Source organism: Mercenaria mercenaria, chromosome 16, assembly GCF_021730395.1.
Source record: "Mercenaria mercenaria strain notata chromosome 16, MADL_Memer_1, whole genome shotgun sequence".
Classification (NCBI taxonomy): Eukaryota; Metazoa; Mollusca; class Bivalvia; order Venerida; family Veneridae; genus Mercenaria; species Mercenaria mercenaria.
Genome location: NC_069376.1, coordinates 62,059,347 through 62,083,760, shown reverse-complemented (window position 1 = coordinate 62,083,760; position 24,414 = coordinate 62,059,347). Strand labels below are relative to the sequence as shown.

General features: G+C 35.1%; 1 protein-coding gene and 1 long non-coding RNA gene across 3 annotated transcripts in view; both read left to right on the top strand.

Annotated features, from left to right (window-relative positions):
* Window positions 1–532: 532 nt before the first annotated feature.
* On the top strand, window positions 533–1,400 carry LOC128549752 (uncharacterized). Its single transcript, XR_008367915.1, has 2 exons — window positions 533–997; window positions 1,268–1,400. It is a non-coding gene; the product is annotated as an uncharacterized LOC128549752 (long non-coding RNA).
* A 10,026-nt stretch (window positions 1,401–11,426) lies between these two features.
* LOC123539820 (uncharacterized) overlaps window positions 11,427–24,414 on the top strand; it is a 45,937-nt gene continuing 32,949 nt past the window's right edge. The window contains exon 1 of one of the 2 annotated variants that reach the window (XM_053527233.1): window positions 11,427–11,524. The gene's annotated coding sequence lies outside the window, so the exon portion shown is untranslated. Of the gene's footprint in view, window positions 11,642–24,414 lie in introns of both variants that reach the window. The other variant, XM_053527234.1, reaches the window with a different exon arrangement.

Here is a 24,414-nt window from a genome sequence, read left to right as displayed (position 1 = left end):
CATGTAGATCTAGCTGTATAATATTTTGTATAAGGTCATAGATTTGATTTAACCTGTTTGTGAAAGGCCAAATTAATGCACAGTTAATTATGTGCAAAAAGTATTCGTTAATGGCGGTCGTCTTGGTTTTACTGAAAAATAAAAACAAAATTTCCAGGCCATTTTTCAGTGTTACATTTTGAACACTAAAATGAATAATGTTACAACCTTACCTCAAAACTTTGTAAGATGACCCATGAAACGAATGACTTGTTGTTATAGCTTCTTGAAGTTTTGAATAAACTGAAGTGTTAATTATTGACATCCATTTTCTTTCAATTTGTGAAAATAAATCTGCTTCTGTATTGATTAAATGTACTGACACTGGAGTTTTGGGGGCATTATCAAAATCCATACATTTTCAGTTATGTTTCTAAAGGTCAGGACAGCCCAGTAAACACCTGACGTCGTACCGACGTTGGTTAGACGTTGGATTTTGGTCCCGACGTCGGCGACCTGAATCCAACGTCTAACCAACGTCATATCCACGACGTCTAATAGACGTCAGACTTAGACGTCTAGAAGACGTTGGCATTAGGTTGGATAGAAAGTCTGATAAATGTTTTTAGTTATAAAACTAACTGGTATAATTTTGCTAGTATAGTTTAAAGATATTTACTTGTTTTCATAAAGGCCTGGACATGCGCTTATTAATAATAGTTCATTCTCACAACAAACACTATATTAATTATGTTACAATATCGCATGAGATTGTCTATTTTCGGAGACGGATTTTTTTCACGAACTTTAAACTGTTAAAGATAAAAATGCATTCTATACACATATATAAATCATTCTAAATTCACATAAATCTTCTCTTCTACACATGTTGTCTATCAGTCACACATTCGCGAGATAAGCCTGCATCGGTTTACACAGTCTTCCTGTAATTTGATATTTATTGGGATAAGATAGAGCAAGTTTATAAATACTTTACACAAAGGGAAGGATCCGCAACGTGAGTAACAGATTTTTAAAAATTATACTTATTTTAAAAGTTATACTGATTCCGTTTTTTTTTTTTTTGTTTTTTTTAATGACTTATTTTTGTTTGTTACTTTAAAAAGCAATTGCATTTAATTACGTTTTACGAAGTTATAGAATATTTTTTTCATAGAATTTAAAATATTACATATTTGTTTGGCACGTATTAATTATGCTCTTAGTAATAGCACTAGTATATTTGTATATGTTAAATAATGAAACTGTCAAATTTTATACATTTCAGGTGGAAATGTTGGCGGAGTTGAAGAATCATACAAAAATGACGAAACATGAAAATTTCAATTACTGCATTACTTTTTGGACTTATTGTATTAGACTTACGTCGCCATAATATGAAATAAAGATGATAAAATACATGTGTTGATTACTTGTTTGACTGCAAATTACGTTGAAAATTTGGTCAGATTTTTGTTGAAAAGTGGTTAGATTTAGGTTGGAAAATGGTCAGATTGCGACGTCTAGCCAACGTCAGGATCCGACGTCTAAACGGTTTGCAAATCCAACCAAAATCCAACGTTAATCCGACGTCGGGGTCCGACGTCTATACGACGTCTAACCGATGTCAAATGCCTACTGGGAGGGATTGTGCTGGTCGTGGGATGGATCTAACACTATTTCTAGTCTTGTAATCCATTCAACCTCGTGCACGATGTACAGGGGCATTGTCATCTTGAAATAGATATCTATCATATTCAGTAGATCTACTTAGCAACATGTCTTGCAATTACTGGTCACAAATTGTCTTCTAGTATGTTTCATTTTTTTTTTTTTAGCATCAGATGTTTCCATAATTTACTTTTAGCAAGGGTATTCACACCATTCCAACAAATACACAGTATAACAGGTATTTTTTTTACCTGCTGCTAGTTTTTACCAATTTTTTTTACCCAAATCAGATTCGTAAATAAACTCGCAACATAAAGTCAAATAAACTGGTAGACCTTGTGATTTCGTAAATTTTAAAATTGTATATTTAATAAAATCACGTGTTTTTACCCCAAATCTGTAAACTTACAGCAGTAAAAATAGTCCGTTATACGGCATTACCTGAAAGACCTGCTCCAGTCCTACCTTTTAACCTTAAATTGTCACTGAAAAAGCATGAAAATCCTGACTATGAACAGTGACGCCTGTCAAAATAGAGTCCATTTTATCAGGAAGGTCTAATACGTATCAGTTGTTCCAGATTTTATATAAAATTCAATATAAAATACCTGTGATTTTGCGTGCTTAAGTGTGGCGCGTGACCGTTAACTGTTACCTATTGTAATCATGGATTGCATACACGCAATAGAATTTGAATACCCGAGGAACTAGATCCGGCCTGTACTAATCCCCAATGATAACAAGATTCCCGTCGAAACGCGAGGACGATTCTATTTCATGATAACCGATGAAATACCAATCCATAATCATAATGCTTACACATTACCTTCTAAGTAAATATTAGTATTTCTTTCATCTTAAATATATTATTATATGGAAACATAGCTCAGTCGGGTAAACTGCAGATAACAATTGAATATTATAAGTAAATCATTTTGTGGGTTCGAACCTTCGTGAGGGTTTTTTCATTTTTTGTCTTTTTCTGTTTTTTTTTCTTTTCGTTTTCATTTTTATTCCCGTATTTTTGTTTCTTTCTTTGATAGTTTGTATTTGTATGTATGCCTTAATATAAAACAATAGTATTATTATTATTTGCATGGCTTAAATGCATGCATTTAGTCAATATCATCTTTGATATAATGGTAAACTTTTCTGATCTGCCATATCGGCTTAAGATACTTCTCAGCTGTGTTGTCACAAAGTTCATGACGGAATCTAAATCTTTAAGAGAAAAAAGATTAATGTCGATGCTGAGTTTCGAACCCACACGGCAAAAGATCTATTTAACACGGACTGTATGTTTTACCACTGAGCTAATTTGCAACTGGTACAAAATCTGGACATAATTAGATTGTAACATGTTAGAAAAATGTTGAATTCCCTATGTTCCATTTTAATCTATTTATAGTCATGTTTGTAAATATCAAGTTATCGTTGGGGCATAGTAACCAATTTTCCTTTACACATAAACACGACTTTCATTGCCAACAACTAGATTCTAGGTAGACCTGGCTGTCATCAGACCCACCTATCACATACAACCTATCTATCTTCTCTTTTCATGACACCAGGCAAGGGGTTTATGTCTGTTTACCTTTTTTACAACTACCTGCTTCCCTGTCTCTGTCACTTTGCAGTTTCATTCACTAAAGTTATTCCTTCTGTTAATTTTCACAAACTTGCCTTTCTAACTGCCAGTTACTGACGTCTCCCACTTCTACTTTTTAATATCTGTACTAGAAATCTAATTTCACAATTTCTTCAACTATGTAACTCAATGACAACAGATTTAAAATCACAATATCTTCTTAATTCATGACCTTTCTACATAAAGCCGTAACATAAATTACGTCACAACTAAGATTATATGACATCACTCTAGCTATAGATACTATTGGCTTACTGGTAAACCTAGATCTAATGGAACGAATATTTTTTCAAATTTCTGTACCTTACGGTGACGCCCCGATTTCAGTTGAACTTCGAGTACAGTATGTATTAAGTGTCATACAACAAACTTCTGTTACAATTTCAACATGTTTAAAAAAAGATAGGGGGCCAAGATCTATATCAACTATCAATGCTCAGAAATATAATCTAGATCTAGATCTATTATGGTAAAATTTAAAAAAAAAAAAATTAAACATGCTGAATTTGTAACAAAACATATTCAATGTTTCAGATATATGTGTTCAGTATGTTTTAAAAGACAAGATATCTGGCAGGATTGAGAGGGGAGGAGCGTGACCTTCAAGTGTTTGTGCATGCGAATTTGAAGAGATTCTAGATCTACTGTATCTTTAACTTAATAGGAAGATCATTTGGAAACGCAACCAAACAATATACAATAACAGATTTGGCTTGACAAAGTCTGTTTAAGATACGTAGTCCATGTGCAACACCTCCCACGCCATCATAAACTATGACTGATCACTAAAAATGGTTACAGACAGTGATATGTTGAATTTTGACAGTTCTAGATTCAACAACAACAACAACAACATCAAAATTTACTTTCATTTCGCTATTTTATAGATGCAAATGCTATATCAAGTGTTGTTAATTTATCAGCACATATCACAACAGTCCATGATGTACATGTATTAAATTTTGTTTCGTTGAAATATTAACAAGTAGATCTATCACCTTAAATACATCTAGATCGGTGTTTTGTTTACATGTACATCTGTTATCGCAGATTTACTTAATATATTGTATGTATAAAAACACATTATACATGTGCGTGAACTTAGCCAGAGTAGCCAGAGTTCAACCAGAGTAGCCAGAACGCCAGAACTCTGGTTACTCTGGCTGGCCAGAGTAGCCAGAGTTTCTAGGATTTAACATGTTCTGGTTACTCTGGCTAGCCAGAGTAGCCAGAGTAGCCAGGATTTCATTTGCTCTGGTTACTCTGGCTGGCCAGACTAGCCAGAGTTTCCAGGATTTTAACATGTTCTGGCTATTCTCAGATTTCTGGTCAGCCAGAGTAACCAGGATTTCATTTGCTCTGGCTACTTTGGCTAGCCAGAACAGCCAGAATTTCCTATATGATTCTAGCTACCCTGGGTAGCCAGAATAGCCAGAGAAAATACAGTAAAACCTGTTGCAAAATGACTCTTTTTGTGGTCTCTGATTTTTTTGTTTGTGTGTTTTATGTATCAAGTTAATAATCAAAGGGACTTCAAAGAATTGTCTTATTTTTCAGACAGCAGCCAGACTAGCCAGAGTTTCTAGGATTTTAACATGTAATGGCTACTCTGGTCAGCCAGAGTAACCAGGATTTCATTTGCTCTGGCTACTGTGGCTAGCCAGAAAAGCCAGAATTTCCGAGATGCCCATTGGTAGCTGCCGTGGCTAGAGAGAAATACAGTAAAACCTGTTGCGAAATCTACATGTACATCTACATAAGTGCTACCACAATTAATTACTGTTTATAATTGGGAGGTCGGGGCAGTTGTTAAAAGCATGTTACTATGTTACATGATACATGATATTAATGTGTTAAGAGAGTAAGAGCAGTAATATAGCTATGTTAAAAAATTAAAAAAAAAAGCAACAGGATGATGACATTAGTACATATACGAGTCTAGGCCAAATGTCATGCACTGGGGGTTCACACTGTCTTTGATGTTATTATTGAAGGCGTTCCAGTATCTGATCGTGCGGGAGAAAAGTTCATACGATATTGTGTTCTTGAAGATGGAATAATAAAATTTAAATTTCTAGAGGCTGTCAGGTGATTATGATCTCCAGAGACGAGGTTATATGATATATTGTACAACATTATTAGGGATGCATGTTTTCTTCTCTTTTCTAGTGTCTGCCATTTATGAGTTTCAAGCATTGATGTTACGCTGCTTTAGCATGAGTAGTCATTCATAAACACATCTGGCTGCAGCTCTTTGTACCTTTGCTATCTCATATGCTAAGTTTTACTGTCATGGATGCCATATGGTGTTACAGTATTCTAATTGTGGGCGAACGTATGTTTTGAAGGCAGATTCTTTGATATTAAGGTTATTACATTGTACATTTCTTTTTATAAATCTGAGAGTGTTACTAGCTTTTGAAGATGTAATTTCAATATTTTTTTTCCAACTAAAGTCATCACTAGTAGTAATCCAAAGATATTTAGCATTTTCTGTAGTTTTTAGTTCTTATTATGTAATTTATATAGGAAAGATGATATTTTTTCTTCTTGTTTTTTGAAATTCTTATGACTTCGCATTTATCAGGATTGAATTCCATAGACCAATTACGTTCCCGTTCTTCTAATTATGTCAATTCATCTTGAAGTCTGTAAGAGTCTACTAACGAGTCAATGGCGAGGTATATGGTGGTGTCATCAGCAAAAAAGCGTATTCTACCTTTAACAGAGTCGGGAAGGTCATTGATAAAACAAAGGAAGAGACAAGGACCCAACACTGAACCTTGGGAACCCCTAGATAGAACTGGTTAAGAGAATGAGCCTTCAACTACTACAGATTGAGAACGATTACTAAGGAAACATTGAATCCATGATAGAGATGTTTTGTTGACACTAAGTTTCATGAGTTTATAGAGAAGGAGTTGATGATCAACCTTGTCGAAAGCTTTCGAGAAATCCATTACAATGAGGTCTGTTTGTTTTTCAGATTGGAGATTGTCAAAAATTTCTTGTGTAAAGGATAATAGTTGAGTCTCACAGCTATGTTTGGAACGGAAGCCATACTGGAAAGGTGTGAGAAGATTGTTGACTATTTTGGTACTCTCAGAGTTGATTTTTTTAGTGTGTGTGTTTTATGTATCAAGTGATTCATAAAACGGATTTCAGCCAGAGTAGCCAGAGTTTCTAGGATTATAACATGTTGCGAAATGACCCTTTTTGTACTCTCAAGGGTGATTTTTTGTGTTTTATGTATCAAGTGATTCATCGAACGGACTTCAAAGAATTGTCTTACTTTTCAGACAGCAGAATACAACATGGGATGTTAACAGTCTGTCTGATGGCATAAGTTGATTATAAAGGTGATCGCAATCAATCTTTTGAATGGCATTTTGCTTTTTGATAAGCCGCTTTAACCGTATATGTTCACATGTCAACATTTCGTCAAATTCCACAACTTTAAAATGCAATTTTCGGGAATTGGTTGCTGTCAAATTGGTTGCTGTCAACAAGTATGAAAAATATATTCTCCAATTTCTTTTATTTTATGTCTACAAGTGTAATTTATTTGGTACAAATTCAAGGCAAACAGTGAAGTCAAATAAATACAAAACCAAAAGCCTTCAAATGAATATTCTTTATTTTTACAAGCAAAGTTATATGGAATTCACTGTAATTGTTTATGATATCAATATAAACAAGAGGACCCATATGGTTCTGAATATGGTCCTGAATCACTCACCTGCACCTTGTAGGTCATAGTAAAAATTCACAATCTGAAACTGTTAACTCTAAATTCTGGGCATTGAGGTCACAATTGGAGGTCAAAGGTCAACAAGGCTTTTTTCCTGTCCGGTCCATGAGGGATTTTGATATTATTTGGCACCAATGTACCTCATAATAAGACGATGTGACATGCAGAACTTTCAGACCCCTAGCTCAAAGGTCAATGTCACACTTGGCAGTCAGATGTCAAAGATCAACAGGGCTTTTTTCCTGTCCGGACCATAACTCTACCATCCATGAAGGGATTTTAATATTACTTGGCACAAATGTTTCTCGTGATAAGACGACGTGTCATGCGCTGAACCCGGAACCCTAGCTCAAAGGTCAAGGTCACATTTGGAGGTCAAAGGTCAATAGGGGTTTTTTTCCAGTCCGGTCCAGATCTCTGTCATTCATGAAGGGATTTTAATATTACTTGGCATAAATGTTCCCCATGGTGAGATGATGTGTCATGCACAACACCCAGAACCCTAGCTTAAAGGTCAAGGTCACAACTGGAGATCAAAGGTCAATTGGACATTTTTCCTGTCCGGTGTATAACTTTGTCATGCAAAATAGGATTTGAATATTACTTGGCACAAATGTTCACCACTATGAGACGGAGTGTCATGCGCAAAAACCTGGACCTTAGGTCGAAGATCAAGGTCACAGAGGCCAAAGGTCAGATACAAGAATGACTTTATCTTGAGCTTTTCTTCTTCATGCATGGAGGGATTTTGATGTAACTTAGCACAATTGTACACCATCATGAGACAGAGTGTCATGCACAGGTCACAGGTCCCTTCTTTAGAATTACTTCCCTTTGTTGTTACTTTAAATAGCTTATATTGTAACTTTTTCATTACTAGTCATAGGGAAAAATCGAGACCACTTTTCTGTAATACAACATGTATGTTACATCCAATTTTGAGGTGTATTTTGACCTATCTCTACCTCGTGTAAGGAGTTTTGTGTGGACTTAGAATTTTTGGGGGGATTTTGTTTTTCTTTTTAAGATTAACTTCCCTTAGTTGTTACTATAAATAACTTATATTGTAACTTTTTTATAATTGACCGTAGGGAAAAACCAAGACCACTTTTCTGTGGTACAACATTGATGTTACTTTCAACTTTTAGGCGTATTTTAAGGTATCTCTGCCTGGTAAGGAGTTTTTTGTGGATTCAGAAAAACAAAAGAATTACAATAATTACTACATAACCACAGAATTAAAATTCCATTTGCAAATACAGGTGCTACTGTAAAGAAATTTGCTATGACGGGCGTATATTGTGACATTCTGGCACTCTTGTTTGTTTGTTTTTTTTTTTGTTGTTGTTGTTTTTTTTACTATAAACAACTTATATGATACCTTTTGATAATCGGCCAAACTACAGGTTTTTATACATGTATACAAATTTTAATCCAAGTGTTTTGTTATTACATATTGTATATATAGTGCAATATTGTTTATACATTATTGACAGATATCAGTTCATTATGTTATACTGCAGTACAGAAAATTAGTTGCCTTCCAGCATGGCAATACTTCATTCACTTGTACATTTTGAATGATACATAGATTTTCTAGCACACATTTGGTCGCTAATGCCTATTGCCTATATTTATACGTGCATACAACAGGGGAAAATGTACAGACAATGTCAACAACAAGATATTAAAATCTTAGCCATAAATCGCATTACCGTAATTTTCTTATGTCAGAAGTGGGGAAATTGCAATTAAAGATTTTTTCGTCAATAACAACTGGTAAATTTGTCAAAACATTATAACTTAGACGTTACTTGGTTAACCTCAGATACTATTCTGCAACGTATTTCTTAGTGATACAAGCGACTGAAATAGTCTCGTGTACATGTATCTACCTATCTGTCCGTCTGTCTTCCTACCTTTACTGTCTAACCTTTTACAGGGATAAAGACACGTTCATGCGTGTCAAGCCACAAAGATTGTTTGTAGAAATAAAAGGAAATCGGGCCAAATATACGTTAAGGGAAAGTGCCAGTGATTAAAAAGATAAAAGCAGATGTGAAAAGCAAGGTTGTGTTGAAGCATGCTCAATGCTGCTAACCGTAACATTGTTCAGCTGAAGGGTCGGAAGCTGGAAGGGAGTGTCAGATGGGAGACTATTCCATAGCATTATAATCCTTGTGGGGTGGGGAGAGTAATTGTAACAGCCAGTGGTCGCAGAGATTAACCTGTAAGATTAAGTGGATGATAATGGCGTGATATCCTTTTGATGAGGATGTGACAATCTTCCATGGGTATTGCAACCAGGTGATTTGTAATTTTGTGCATAAGAGATAGTCGGGAGTTGGTGAGCCGGAGATCTAAAACTTGCGCCATTTTAGTCTGTATAGCATTTCAGTGACACCGGAAGTGCGGCCAATGTCAGAAAAGCATGAAGCAAATCCTTGATGGGAATATAACACGACTGCTAAACCATATATAGATCCACCACCAAAAAGTAGTATAAAAGAAGGAACTGTCGGCATTTCCGTGGGGCAGCTATCACCAGTTCAAATCGTAAACATTTACATTCTATCTTATATTTTTATTTATAACAAAGATTGTTTTTCTTTTCTTTTTTTGAAAATCGGTGAATGTATAACTAAGTGCGTGTAATAAGACTTTTAATACAGGTTGACTTTAATCTCGTTAAAATGTAATGTAAATTGTGGTATAAAAAGCTTTTCTCTGATTCAGACTTTTGCAAATGGTCTAAATGTGTATGATATTTACACTGGCAAACATTAGAATTAACGAAATCTGCCTTAAAAGAAATATGTCATTATTTCTAAAAGTGGTCGTGCTATCGCATCAGTGATGGCGCTATACCGCGTTTGCGTTTTCTGTTTATTACAGCAACCAATAACACTTCCATGTTGTTTTAGATATGAACAAAATAACAGTTTTTCATATCTTAACCACACATTTCCTATCAAATGAATTAACAGAAAATACTTTAATAACAGTTCATAGCAATAACGTGTCCCCCAAATAACAATTTCTATGCATATAGCCGATGCTTTTCTTGAGAAATGAATCATTATATATATATATCTAACCTGCTGAACGTCATCTGCGTTAAATCATTTTATTTCATCTAGAAACTGCACACATGCAGCATTATAAAGTGGAATTTTCCCGGCTGGCTGAAATGACAGAAACTCAAATTTTTACTCTTTTAATTCAAATAATTTTAAACCATCTTTTAATACTAAGTCTCATGAAATGGTTTCCTCCTCACATTTCTCTTTGCTGAAAACAAATCATTCTGTCAATGTATCTGCCTGATTGGGCAGAGTCATCATGTACATGAAATGAATACAATAAAGTGTAACATTCCTCCATTGCGCTAACATTTGTATGTAATTTTTCATATTTATTGTCATCACTAGAATCTTAAAGTATTTTCTGATTTGATAATGAATGACTCGCCAAAAGAATTATTAATGGTAGAGTCTTCATGTGCATAAATGAATAAAGTGAAGTGTCTAGTCAGACATTCCAACACTCACTCTACGCCAAAGCGCTACCATTACTGTAATACATTAACTCACTGATGCCACAGTGTCACGTACCACTTTTAAAGTATATTTCTTTTACGGCACACTTCATTAAAATCAAACATTTTCCTGCAGGGGTGCACATCTTGGGCCACATTAGCCTCAGTACGTTGACCCAGCTGTAAATGGGTACCAGCAAATTGCTTGGGGTAATGTATAATTGGTTTTAACTGTTCTTAAATAGGGTCGCTCAAAAGCTCTACAGAGCTTATGTTCATTGTTTCACAAAGCGACGGTAAATAAAATTTACCTTTACCTTTTACAAATATCAACTGAATTAGGAAAACAGCTCTTCAGATAATAATTTACAATATATTTTAACGAAACTACAGTCACATGATCTGTAGTAAAAGTCTTCTTACATGGCACAACATTCTCCGATTTTCGGAGTAAGTTCTTTCATTGAACATATATACTAATTTGATTTTTTTTTTACCTGTTTACATTTTGAAACCTGTGATAGATGCACCACGGAAATGCTGACTGCTCCTTTCCTTATTACCACTGCTCGGTGGTGGAGCTAGGGTTTAGTTGCGATGAATAAGTCTCTGAAAATGTGATATTCTAGAGATTGTCGTTAAGTGAAAATACCTGATTTAGTAATGTTTCTTCTCCAAAATAATTAGTGGTATTTGACCTACCCTACTTGTACGAAAATAAGTTATTACGAAAATGTTTGAGTACAAACAGTATTAATCTCTATTTTGTTTGATTATTTGATCGCGGAACGACTCGTTAGATTTTCCTGTCTAGATCTGAAAAGAAATTTGTTTTAATTAAAAATATTGCATTTGTTTAAATTTAATGTGTTTCTCCTCGTTGTTGATAAATGTTTGTGGAGGAAATTTGGAGGCTATAAACAATGAATACTTCCGGGTAAATATCACGAATTGAATTTGCATGATTAATTCGTTGTTTATTCAATCCCTGATAAAAGTTGGGAAGTGTTTGTGAATTAAAACAAGTTTGGTTGAGATAGGACTTTTAACTTCCGTATGTTGTTTTTATTTCAAAGTATTTTCAGCAATAATTTTGATGTCTTCTTCGCCTTCTATAAACATGATAAATTTCGGCCACTGCCCTGTTTACCAAATTATAATATATCTGTATACATATGATCTAATTTTTTTTTGTAAGATTTAAGCCGTCTATGCTTTCTGAAATTACTTTTACAAGAAAAAGTGGATACAAAAATATAGTCTCCAATTACATGGAAAATGCAGTGGCTATGATTACAGGCCCTTCGCCAGAAATTTTTTTTAAGTGCTGGGGTATAGTTTGCGTGGCGGGATAAGGGATGGGTGCGGGAGGGGTTACCCCTCCCGTGTTCGATTTTTTTTTTTAAAAATCGAACCCAAATGGTGCTTTTTTAAGTATACCATATGCCAAAAAACACAACAACATGTATTTCATTACTTCTACATTTATACATAATCATATAACCATCAATATATCATATACACTAAACAGATGTCCACTTCTTTTATATGTATTTTCGAACAACACATATGTCCTTCCACTTCTTTTGTACTAACACTAACAACACATTTTTGTTTTCATATACTGGTAAGTGTCTGTCTTTGGCTCTGTGCCATTCCTTTACTGCACCACTGAAATTAAAGTCATTCCATTTTTGTCCCTGCATGGACACCATGAGTAAGGCATTAAGCACTTTCATGCTCACCGGTGAATGGTGGGTGGTCTTTACACATTCAACTGCTGAAACCTCGCTCATAATCTGAAAGTACAAAAAAAAAGTATTTGTTATTTTCCTAGAGCAAGGATAACCAAGGATGGATTTATATTGTAAAAGTTCCTAAGATTTGATATTTATCTTGTGTTCTTCTGCACAATGAATTGGAACAGTATTTCTGTTAAATATTTGTGGGTGTTAACAACACCATTGCAGCTTTTTTACACACAGAAGCAGGTTCTGTATTTCAAGTTTAACTACTGTATTTTACTGCAAGCAGCAAGTTTCAGAAAGAACATGTATACACACCAGCTGTGGAGATTGGTAGAAGCAGTCCCACTGTAGCGACTTTGCTCAGGTTTGGGTGAGACTCGGATAGATTACCAACAATCCACTCAATGGTGCGCAAAGTGTTCATCTGTGGTAAGGGCGGCTTTCGCCTGTGCCCATTCAATAACCGCCCGGTCTTCTTCAAGGGAGAAGAGTGATGAAAGAGCCTGAAATGAAACATAAGTTACAATGACATGTTTCAATGACTTGACAAAATGAATCATAACTTTTTTGTAGTTGATAAGTTTCTTGTTTTTTTTTTTCTTCTAAAATTCTTTGGACCATACATGATGCTGTTTATTTGGTCAGTAAATAAATAAATCAATGTTTATTTAGCATAGAAATATTGACTTCCTTGAAATACAACAGAAGAGAATTCATTCATCCCTTTTAACACTAGCCTGGTTCTTCAGGGGAGAAAATAGGCAGTTGCTTATTTGGAACTGGTCTTTCCCAAAGGGGTCCGGCACATGAGTGGATTAAGTTTAATGACTTATTTTTTGAATCCTAGAGTCATAATTGTGAAAAAAATCATACTAATATGGAGTAGTTATATTAGTATGGTTTTTTTCATAATTATGACTCTAGGATTCAAAAATAAGTCATAATTAAACTTAATCCACTCATGTGCCGGACCCCTTTGGTCTTTCCCAGGAACGATGGTTAGGTAACCTGCCCTAAATTTTGTTATTCCACTGAAACTTGTATCATTTGGTCTTTTCATGTTTACTTTGAGAGATACAAAAGCAAAGTGAAACAAGAAATATCATAGTAGATAAAGTGTAATATTTAGAAATTAATAGCATCTTAAACAATTGTAATTAAGCATCCTCGAAAAAGTTTGCTTCAGTTCATCCGGAACAATGATTTCAAACTTCAGTCAAAGAATCGCTGGTCATTTTAATACAGTTGCCTTTCTCTGCTAATTATTACTCGATAACAATAACTTACCCATGCATGCCGCCACCAACTGTTATCCCATTTCGTTGCAGAGACTAATTATAATCTTTAACTAATTATAATCCAATCACTCCTGCTCCAATTAACTGCAAACTTGTGAAAACACAGACTTTCATCAACACGTGTCGTCTTTAAACCCTTATCAGTACACGGTACTGTGTATTCATAAACTTCCCCGATCGATATTTACCTGAGGTATCTCACAGGGATGAAATCGCTTACTGATTTAAGACGCTGCGCTAATAATTGAGGCACCGTGCGGGATAATTAAGCGCTGCAGGAAGATGTATTTGGCGTTTTAAGCCCCGCGGTAGCGCGGCGCCTTATGCGGCTGGGGAAAGGCCTGGATTACGATACCATAAACCTAGCCTCGGATTCTAGGATTACGGAAGAGCTCCCCATATTCAGGGATCAGCCTAGGTCAAAATTTTAGGGAGAAGTGACTTCTCCCTCCACAGAATTTAGGGAGAAGTTGAGAAATTTAAGGAGAAGAATCGGCATAGCATTCAGTTTCTTGCCCATATATATCCACTTTCTGTGGGTCTAGCTGTAACTTATAAACAGTAAATATTTAAGGAAATTGATTCTTGCATTATCATTTTCATGAATTTCTAAATAAAGTATAAACTTAGCTATGAAAAAGTCGCCTTTAAATTTTTATCCGAAATTTACATGTCCGAAATTAGTAAATTTAACAGGTGCACGATCAAAACGGCGTGAAAATTTTCATTAATGTTTCGATTCTCGTACTTTTATAATGCCCGATTTTGCACCAATTTGTTCAGATTTATACATTTAATTTATTCATTTATTATTTTTTTCGAAAATAATACCAAACTCGTAGTTAATGGCGATCTTTTTACAATATTTTGTACGGCAGTTCTGACGTCCGCGAAATCATTTTTTATCCACAGTACCCGTGCCGTTCATTTACAGAAATTGACCGTAATTATGGTAATTGAAATAATTTTTGAAGTAATCTTTAATAAAATGAAAGAATAATATACAATTGTTGCATAAAATCATGCTCTCGTTAAGTTTATCGGCTTTTTACACGCCGATTGAAAATTTTCAAAATGGCGGCGGCTTACAATATTATTGATTGACACTGTTAGATATTAACGCTACGATTGGCTGAAGTTTGACAGGCGAGTAGGCGGGGTTGACTATGGATTTATCGATAATTTAATCTAGAATATGCATCAAGTTTTGCAACTTAAGTAAACAGATAATAACTCGCTGAAAAACTCGGCGATTTGGATTTCGCCCGGAGGCGATAATTAAGCGAAGTGGCCGACTTTAAAGCGACGATATCGCTCAAATCGCCTTGTAGGCTGATCCCTGATATTCGTAGACAACCCTTTGAGGATAGGCTAGGATTACAGAAGTATTTAGGAGGCATCAAATATATCAGGGTGTTAGGTTGACCCGAGGTCCCGGGTTTTGACCTGCGAAAATCGAGAAAATCTTGTATTTGACCTGCATAAAATATGCCACGTGCATCGGCTTGACTTGCGGAAATTTACTTTGATGCGTCTCGAGTTCGAAAGTTCTGCCCCTTCAGGGTTTTTTTTTATTCTATAGCAGAGTCCGAATATCGGCCTCGTCCCCCAGCCAAGGATTTCCCCCAAAGCCAAGGATTTCCCCTACCGCAGTCGAAATTCCCCTACGTCCTAAATTCCCCCCTCCAAAATCGTAAACAAAGAAATGGAGATTACTCCCAGCAATTTTCCCGACCGGATATCGGACCCGTTCACAATTGCAGACGGTCTTTCACAATTTTCAGTGGGTGTGAAAACCTTTAGAAATAGTAGAAAAATGTTAGAAGAGCGTTCAGTGGACCCGAGGTTCCGGTTTTGACCAGCAAAAATCGATAAAAACTCGTATCTGACCCGCACATAATATGCCGTGGGCGTCTGCTTGTCTCGCGGTAATACTCTTTGATGCGTAACGAGTTCGAAAGCTCTGCCCCTTGTCAATCAAAATCCCAGTGAACTTCATACTGTTTGTCGACACCAGCGTAAGTATGACAGTAGACGGAAAGTCGTATGTTAATTAGCTACTGACAGATGTCAATCACGCCACGCGACGACTGACACGTGTTTTGGATCATCAGTATGTAATATAGATGATTGATAAACAATGCAGTGTCAGATTATCGTGTTTGTACCTCTTGTTAATTAGCAGTAACAACTTATGCTGTATTGTGTAATATGTGTTGTTAATTTAAAGTAATTATTTTATGTGCTTGATTTGATTAAATAAGCCGGTCGGCCGTTACGCAAATTTATTATCTTTGCCGAGGTATTTTGCTAGAGCAAAATAAAATATAAATGTTTTAAGTAATCAGATATTATAAGTATGGAATAGTTCTGGTGAAAAGATGAAATTTAAAACGGGTATTTTATCATGAATTTTTAATGCTTGCTTTCGTTTTTTCATATTTGTCACACGTTTTCGCGATCGTGATTTTCGGACTTTTTTATCCATTCTTACAAGATTTTCTAGTACAGTTGAAATAAAAAGCTAACAAAAGTATGCATTTAATAATAATATGATGACTCTTGCAAAAGCAACTCTTATTTTTAAAGCATTTTTTGTGAATAAAAGCATGTGACCTTTAAATATTCAATGATTTGAGCATTTCAACTCTCCCCACCCACCTTGTTACAATGATAAGTGAACATTAGTGCAAGTCCATCTATTGCTAAGTGACAGTGTGTATAGTTGCTAAAAGTTGCAAGAATATGTAATAAAAACATAGTTTAAAGTGTTTATTATGCATAATTGTAAATTCCCCCGAGTGAAAAAATCCCCCAAAACTGCTCGTCGCGCGCTATTTTCTTCCCCCAGTGACAGGCTGGGGCCTCTTCCCCAAGTTGTAAAAAAAACCCTGCCCTTGTCGATCAAAATCCCAGTGAATTTCAATATTGTTCGCCGGCACAAGCGGAAATATGGCAGTAGGCGGAGCGTCGTATGTTAATTAACTACTGACAGATGTCAATCACGCCACACGCCAACTGACACGTGATCATCTCGCGGTTTGTATTCAGTACAATAATGCCCTGTCATTATCAAAGGTGTTTATTGATCAGTGTGTAAAAGTTGATTGATAAACAATGCAGCCTTAGAGTATCGTGTTTGTACCACTTGTTAATTATTTTGTGTGCTTGATACAATTACATGAGCCAGGGCCTCTGCTGTCGATTGCCAATGTCGCCATTTGCGATAATTTTAAGAATTTGGTGCTAATTTTGCGAACTGGCGAAAATAACTGGTGCATAGTTTTTTTCCTCGGCATTTGTTTTTCCGTAGTGATATAAGCGGCCCAAGAATTGGTTCCCGATACACGTGTTTACCTAGGCGCTGGTAGTAAATAAAATCGATATCAACCAGTCTAGGCGGTGTATTTGACAATTCGAATATTGAAGTTGGTTGACACTTTGAGAAGATAATTGCGTAATAATGTGTGAATTGATGATTAATCAGTAAAAGAGTTAAATTTCCTATACAACAACCTTGGTTTTCCAAAGATATATCAGATGCAATGAAAACAAGAGATAACTTCAAAAAGATCGGAGATTCAGAAAACTATAGGAAAAGTAGAAACATTGTTCAATCACAAATACATGAGAGCAAAACGAATTTTTATTCTAAAACAATAAATGACAACAAGCAAAACCCTAAAGAGCTATGGAAAAACTTGAACATTCTTTCAAGCAAGTCACAGTCAAACAAATTATCAACCAAAAGTTAATGATAAAGATGGCAATCTATTATCTAGCCCCTTAGCAATAGCAAACACATTTAATGATTACTTTATTTCAGTTCCCCAAATCCATCAGCAAGGCAGCTATGAGGAATATGAAAATAACCCTTTAATCAAAGAGAGACTGGATAACTTCATCAATAGTAGAATAAATGATACTGAAATATCAGAGTTTCAAATACCTTTACTTGATGCCCAGTTTGTGAGGAAGGAATTAAATGCCTTGTCTGAAATAAAATCTACTGGTCTTGACAGTTTATCAGCTAAGTTTCTAAGGATAAGTTCTAATGTAATTTATGAAAGCATTACTAAAATTTTCAATCTCAGTATTAAAACAGGAATACACCCTAAAAAGTTTAAAATATCAAAAGTAATACCAATTTTCAAGAAAGGACAGAAGGATGATGTTAGCAATTACCGCCCCATTTCCATCTTGCCAATCCTGTCAAAGGTACTAGAAAGACATGTAAGCAATCATATTAAATCCTTTCTTACATCCAACAATCTCTTGCATGACAGACAATCTGGCTTTAGAAGTAAACATTCGTGCGAATCTGCTCTCAATGCCATGGTTGATGACTGGATAAAAGCAATCGATAATCATGAATATTCCGGTACTATCTTTTTGGATCTATCAAAAGCGTTTGACCTTATTAACCACAAAATACTAGTAAAAAAGTTAACAGCTTACAAATTTCATAAGGATACAATAAAATGGTTAACCTCCTACCTAATAGACAGAACTCAAAAAGTCAAAATGGCAAATTCACTATCTGAAGAGAAACCAGTAACATGTGGAGTTCCTCAGGGATCTGTCCTCGGACCTTTACTGTTTATCATCTTTATAAATGATATGCCTTTATCAACTCAATACTCTACAACAAATATGTTTGCTGACGATTCATCCCTTACATACAGTTCTAAGTCTATCTCACATGTAGTAAATGCACTAAATGAAGATCTAGAAGAAATAAATACCTGGTGTTCTACAAATGCAATGAAATTAAATGCAACTAAAACTAAAGCTATGATAATGACATCCCATAACAGACAAAAGAATATTGATGCAACCAAATTCATGTTCCACTTAAATAATGAAAATATAGAGATTTCTAAACAAGAAAAGTTGTTAGGGGTACAAATTGACAGTACACTGTCCTGGGTAAACCAAGTGGAGAATATTCTAAAAAAATGCAACTCGTTACTTTACTTACTTGGAAGAATCAAATATTACTTGTCAATACCCATGCGTAAACTATTCTATAACTCATATATTCTCCCCCACTTAGACTACTGCTGTACTGTTTGAGGCAGTTGTAATCAAGAGCAAACCAATAAACTTAAGTCCTTTCAAAAAAGAGCAGCAAGACTTATTTTAGATGAAACAATAGAAACACCTTCAGCAAAGCCTTTTAAGATACTAAACTGGATGACTTTTGATGAAAGAGTAGAATACAAAAAATCAATAATGATGTACAATGTTGTTCACAATATTGCACCCTCTTATCTACAAAACAATTTCACCTATGTATCCGAAATTCATAGTAAGTCCTTACGGTCTAGCGATCAAAGTAGTTGATATGTACCCAAACCTAACCTTGAAATTTTACGAAAATCCTTTGCATATACAGGATCAAAACTTTGGAACTCTCTTCCGGAACAAATAAAACACTCAGGTAGTGTAAACAGTTTTAAAAAGAATTATCTAGAGTATAAACAGAGGCTTAATAATAGATCTGATTCAGATAACACATATAAGCAAAATCTATAACTTAATTATGAGTGAAAATCTATTATCTATGTCTCTCAGAATACAAATTTTCTGAAGTTGCTCAAATTCTGTATCTAAGTATTACCCTTGTAGTAAATTTTGTCCTTGTACATACTGTTTGATTGTTGAAACTATGATGTTCATTTTATTGCTAAACATATTACCTATTGTATATTCTGTGTCATGTATATTTTTTTGTGTATATTGTTTGTAAATTATGTTTGAAAGAGGACCACATGGAAGATTGGGCAAGCCCCAACTGTGCCTTCCTCTATAAATAAAGTTATTATTATTATTATTATAATCAAATCATTTGCCAGCTTGTATGTTTGACCTCTGCCAAGAATTCACTAAAATTAACGCTGATTACGATGTAGTTTATGTGTTGCTATTTTTAAAAAAAAGTTCGACATGTTTGTGGCATGCAGTTGTATGACTGACGAATTTTAAATAAGTATGAAAGATACATTTAATTTGTTACTTTTTGCAAATATATCAGATAATTTTGTAATTCCTCAGTTTTCATAAAAGATTTTAATGATGGATCCGAAAACAAAAACACAACAGCCTCAATATGTATCCTGGACCAGGTTAATTTCTTTGAAAAGATCACTTGCTACCATGGCTTCTTAAAAATAATTAGATGAGTGTTTAATATTAACTCAACCTTCTAAAATAGAAAAAGAATCCGAATTTTCCTTTCTGAAAATAAATGAGTCCTGAAATATTGGTAATTCTGACATGGATAGATACGATTCTTAATATCCAGCTACAAATTGAATTTACTTCTACCATAAACTAATACACCTTCAAAAGTTGTTATTATTCCGAATGAAATTATTTACAGTATTTTATTTCTCTATGCACACTATGACAGTCAACTAAGAGAAATAAAAGCGACTCAGAACTTTGGCTCTAAAGTGGCTCCAACTTTTTCAAATTGGCGAAAAGGTTGGCAACAAGTATGAAAACCCCAGAGGAGGCCCTGATGAGCCGTCACGGTCTATAGCAAATTTATTATTATTGCCAAGGCTTTGTTTGGGCCAAAACAAATTAAATGCTTTAAATAAGCAGAAATTATACGTGGTACGATGAAGAAATGAAATTTAAAACAGTTATTTTATCAAGAATTTTAAATGTTTACTTTCGTTTTCTGTATTTGTCACGTGTTTTCATGCGTCATTTTTGGACATTTTTATCATTTCTTACAAGATTTTTCTAGTACAATCTGAATAAAAAGCCAATAAAAAGTCTGCATTTAAGAAAAATATGACCACTGTTGCCAAAGCAGCTCTTATTTAGAAGAATTTGCCGAGAATAAAATCATGCAAAGCACCAAACCCCACCCACTTTCAGGCAATGTGCAAAATAAGACAACTAAAATATGAATTGCTTAAGAAAGTCTGTAATGACTAATGTACTTGTTTTAGATAAAGTCTGTGGGAGTTGCATTAATATAATAGCAGTATAGCTTGACCCCTGAAAAGCTGATCTTGACTCCTGAAAATCTGATTTTGACCCTTGAAAATTTAGGCTGAAGAGTCAATGACTCTTGAGTTTCAGAACCTACCGAAAGCCCTGTATATGTTTAGACATGCATAAATGATGTTGTAAACTTACTTATATCACTTAAAATAGCGAAAACAAAACGCAAAAACGTATACGGGTGTTGACTTTGCCTGATTCTATATGCATGGAAATCTAAATTTAAAAAAAAAAAAAATTATATAGTCATGATAGTATCGTTTTGGAAAGAAAAACGGGTGTTGATTTCGCCTGTTTCTTTAAGATTATAGTAACCCAAGGCAGGCATGAAAAAACACTATTTTAAGTGAAATTTATAAGTTTACAATATCTTCTTTCTTCTTTGAAGTTTACAATATCATTTAAGCCTGTCCTAACGTACATTTGATTCCGCCTAAATACTTCCATAATCCTAGCCTATCCTCATAGGGTTGTCTACCAATACGGAACTTCCCGTAATCCTAGAATCGGAGGCTAGGATTACGGTACCGTAATCGTAGCCACTGCCTATGGGAAAACGGGTAGTCAAAATAATAGGATATTTCGCAACAGCATGATAATGTCGCATCCAAACTTATTCTGTATATTTCTGTAAGCAGACCAAGGAAGGCTAGGAAATCAGGCAGTTATAAGTGTCATGCTATAGGACTTTGATATTAAAAATGGGATAAAAGAGAATCAAGTGGAACAGTATAATGAGGCCCCAGGTTCGAGTCCTGGTCTAGCTGCACATTTTTCTCACCCTTTGACAAACAGTCAGGGGTGTAATTGTTTCAAGTTATCCCAGTTTATAACCCATTTGAGTTATTGCTTATATTTTCATAACTTGTTTCAGTTATCATAAAATATTACAAAGCCCTCCTGTGCCAATTCCTCATTTTGAATGAGACTAATGCAATTATTATCTTTCCAGCAATGCAGTGAAATTTTTACGCAAGGCTGATAAAGTCTTACACAAATGGTTTTAAAGCTATAAAACTCTTAACATCCCATTATGCTTATCAGGTCATGATCAGACTAAAAGAGGATTTGATTAACCACAGTTTGCTACTAATTTCACTTTAAAGGTCACTGTGAGAACAGCAAAAAGACTTTTTTTGAATAACTTACCTGAGTTAACTATATTTTACAGGTTATGAAATGCTTGAAAAAGTAACTGAAATAGGTTACGTAACTTAAAACGGTTACACCCCTGACTGACAAATTGCGCCCAACGTGGGATCATGATGGTATTACACTAGTTAGTCTCGGACGCTTGTAATAACTTGATGTACCCGCTGAGATTTGGGGACAAATTTCAAAATGGCAGAGAAATATGTCATGGTATAGGACTTGAATGAGAAAATGTGTCGGCGGCCAAGTCGGTAGAGCATCTGAATGGTATCCCGATGCCCTGGGTTCGAGTCACGGTCTGGCTGCACATTTTTCTCACCCTGTGATAAAAGTTTGGTTTTTTTAGCTCACAAAGTGCTCTAAGGTGAGCTTTTTTGATCGCCCGTTGTCAGTCGTCTGTCATCATCGTCGTCAACAATTTGACTGTTAACGCTCTAGAATTCACAATTTTCAGCCAATCTTAATGAAACTTGGTCAGAATGTTACCCTGAATAAAATCTTGGACGAGTTCAATATTGGGTCCTCTGGGGTCAAAAACTAGGTCACCAGATCAAATCAAAGGAAAAGCTTGTCACTGTAGGCGTACATTTATTAGCGCGGCAAAAATTTAGCGCAAATGCAATTTTTGGTGAAATATCTAATTAATGCGTGTACGTGAATTAGCGCCATCTCGAGACAGCAAATTTGTAATTTTAGCGCTGTCCCAGATGAGCCTCTCAGAGATTTACGGAGATTCGCGAAGATTTTCTGAAATAAACTTAACCGTCGGCAATTTTTATGTAATGTGTTTCTGCTGTTATTATACGTCATACTGATTATGAAATCTACTTTTTTCACTGTTAGCGGGCTAAAGAAAGTACGATTTATTTGAAATTATTTACTGAAGTGTTATACCGTAAATCTCTTGAAAATGCGATAATTGGTGTCAGTGAACGTATTGTGAATACTAGTTAATACTAGTAAATATCTGATGATTGATTAAAGTCTAATAAAATTCAGTTTTCATGTGTCATTCCAGTCGTAATGTTGCGAAAGTGGCTGTTAAGTGGAAATGAAAACTGTGATGTAGCTTTATGTTTACGTACAATATATAAAGAATCCCCTTTGTCCTACATGCATTGTGTCTTAAAACAAACATTCACACCTTTCCGTAAACAAGCGACTGCAACAACAGACATGCCCGAAGGTGATACGGAAATCGATAACAACTTGATCAAATGAGAAAGAACACAAACTACAAGCTTAAATATTTTATTTTGCATGATCATATATTTAAAATAATAATATGAACAATAAACAGGAATATCATACGAACCTTAAAATATTAGCAAGCAGTGTAACTAGTGCAAACTCTCAAGAGCATTTATTTGCAAAAGTTCGAAGAGAACATCACCAAATGAAAATGTACATGAAAATGTTTGGACAAATTAATGCGCGGACATGAATTAGCGCACGTGTGATAGCGCTAAAAGCGCTGTTATTAGTACACCGCTAAAATAAGTAAGTCTACAGTAACACTCTAGAGGTCACAATTTTGGCCCAATCTAAATGAAACTTGGTCAGAATGTTACCCTCAATAAAATCTTGGACAAGTTCGATATTGGGTCATCTGGGGTCAAAAACTAGGTCACCAGGTCAAATCAAAGGAAAAGCTTGTTAACACTAGAGGTCACAATTTTGGCCCAGTCTTAATGAAACATGGTCAGAATGTTACCTTCAATAAAATCTTGGACATGTTCGATATTGAGTCGTCTGGGGTCAAAAACTAGGTCACCAGGTCAAATCAAAGGAAAAGCTTGTTAACACTGTAGAGGCCACATTTATGACTGTATCTTCATGAAACTTGGTCAGAATTTTAATTTTGATGATCTAAAGGTCCAGTTTGAATCTGGGTCATGTAGGGTCAAAAACTAGGTCACCAGGTCAAATCAAAGGAAATGCTAGTTAACACTCTAGAGGCCACATCTATGACCATATCTTAATGAAACTTGGTCAGAAGGTTAATCTTGGTGATATAAAGGTCAAGTTCAAATCTGGGTCAGATGGGTCAAAAACTAGGTCACTAGGTCAAATCAAATGAAATGCTTGTTAACACTAGAGGCCACACTTATTACTGTATCTTCATGAAACTAAGTCAGAATGTTAACCTTGATGATCTTTAGGTCAAGTTGGAATCTGGGTCTTATATGGTCAAAAACTAGGTCACTGGGTCAAATCAAAGGAAAAGCTAGTTAACACTCTAGAGGTCACAGTTTTGGCCCAATCTTAATGAAACTTGTTCAGAATGTTAACCTCGATAAAATCTTGGACGAGTTCGATATTAGGTCTTCTGGGGTCAGAAACTAGGTCACCAGGTCAAATCAAAGGAAAAGCTTGTTAACACTGTAGAGGCCACATTTATGACTGTATCTTCATGAAACTTGGTCAGAATTTTAATCTTGATGATCTCAAGGTCCAGTTTGAATCTGGGTCATGTAGGGTCAAAAACTAGGTCACCAGGTCAAATCAAAGAAAAAGCTAGTTAACACTCTAGAGGCCACATTTATGACCATATCTTAATGAAATTTGGTCAGAATGTTAATCTTGATGATTCCTAGGTCAGGTGA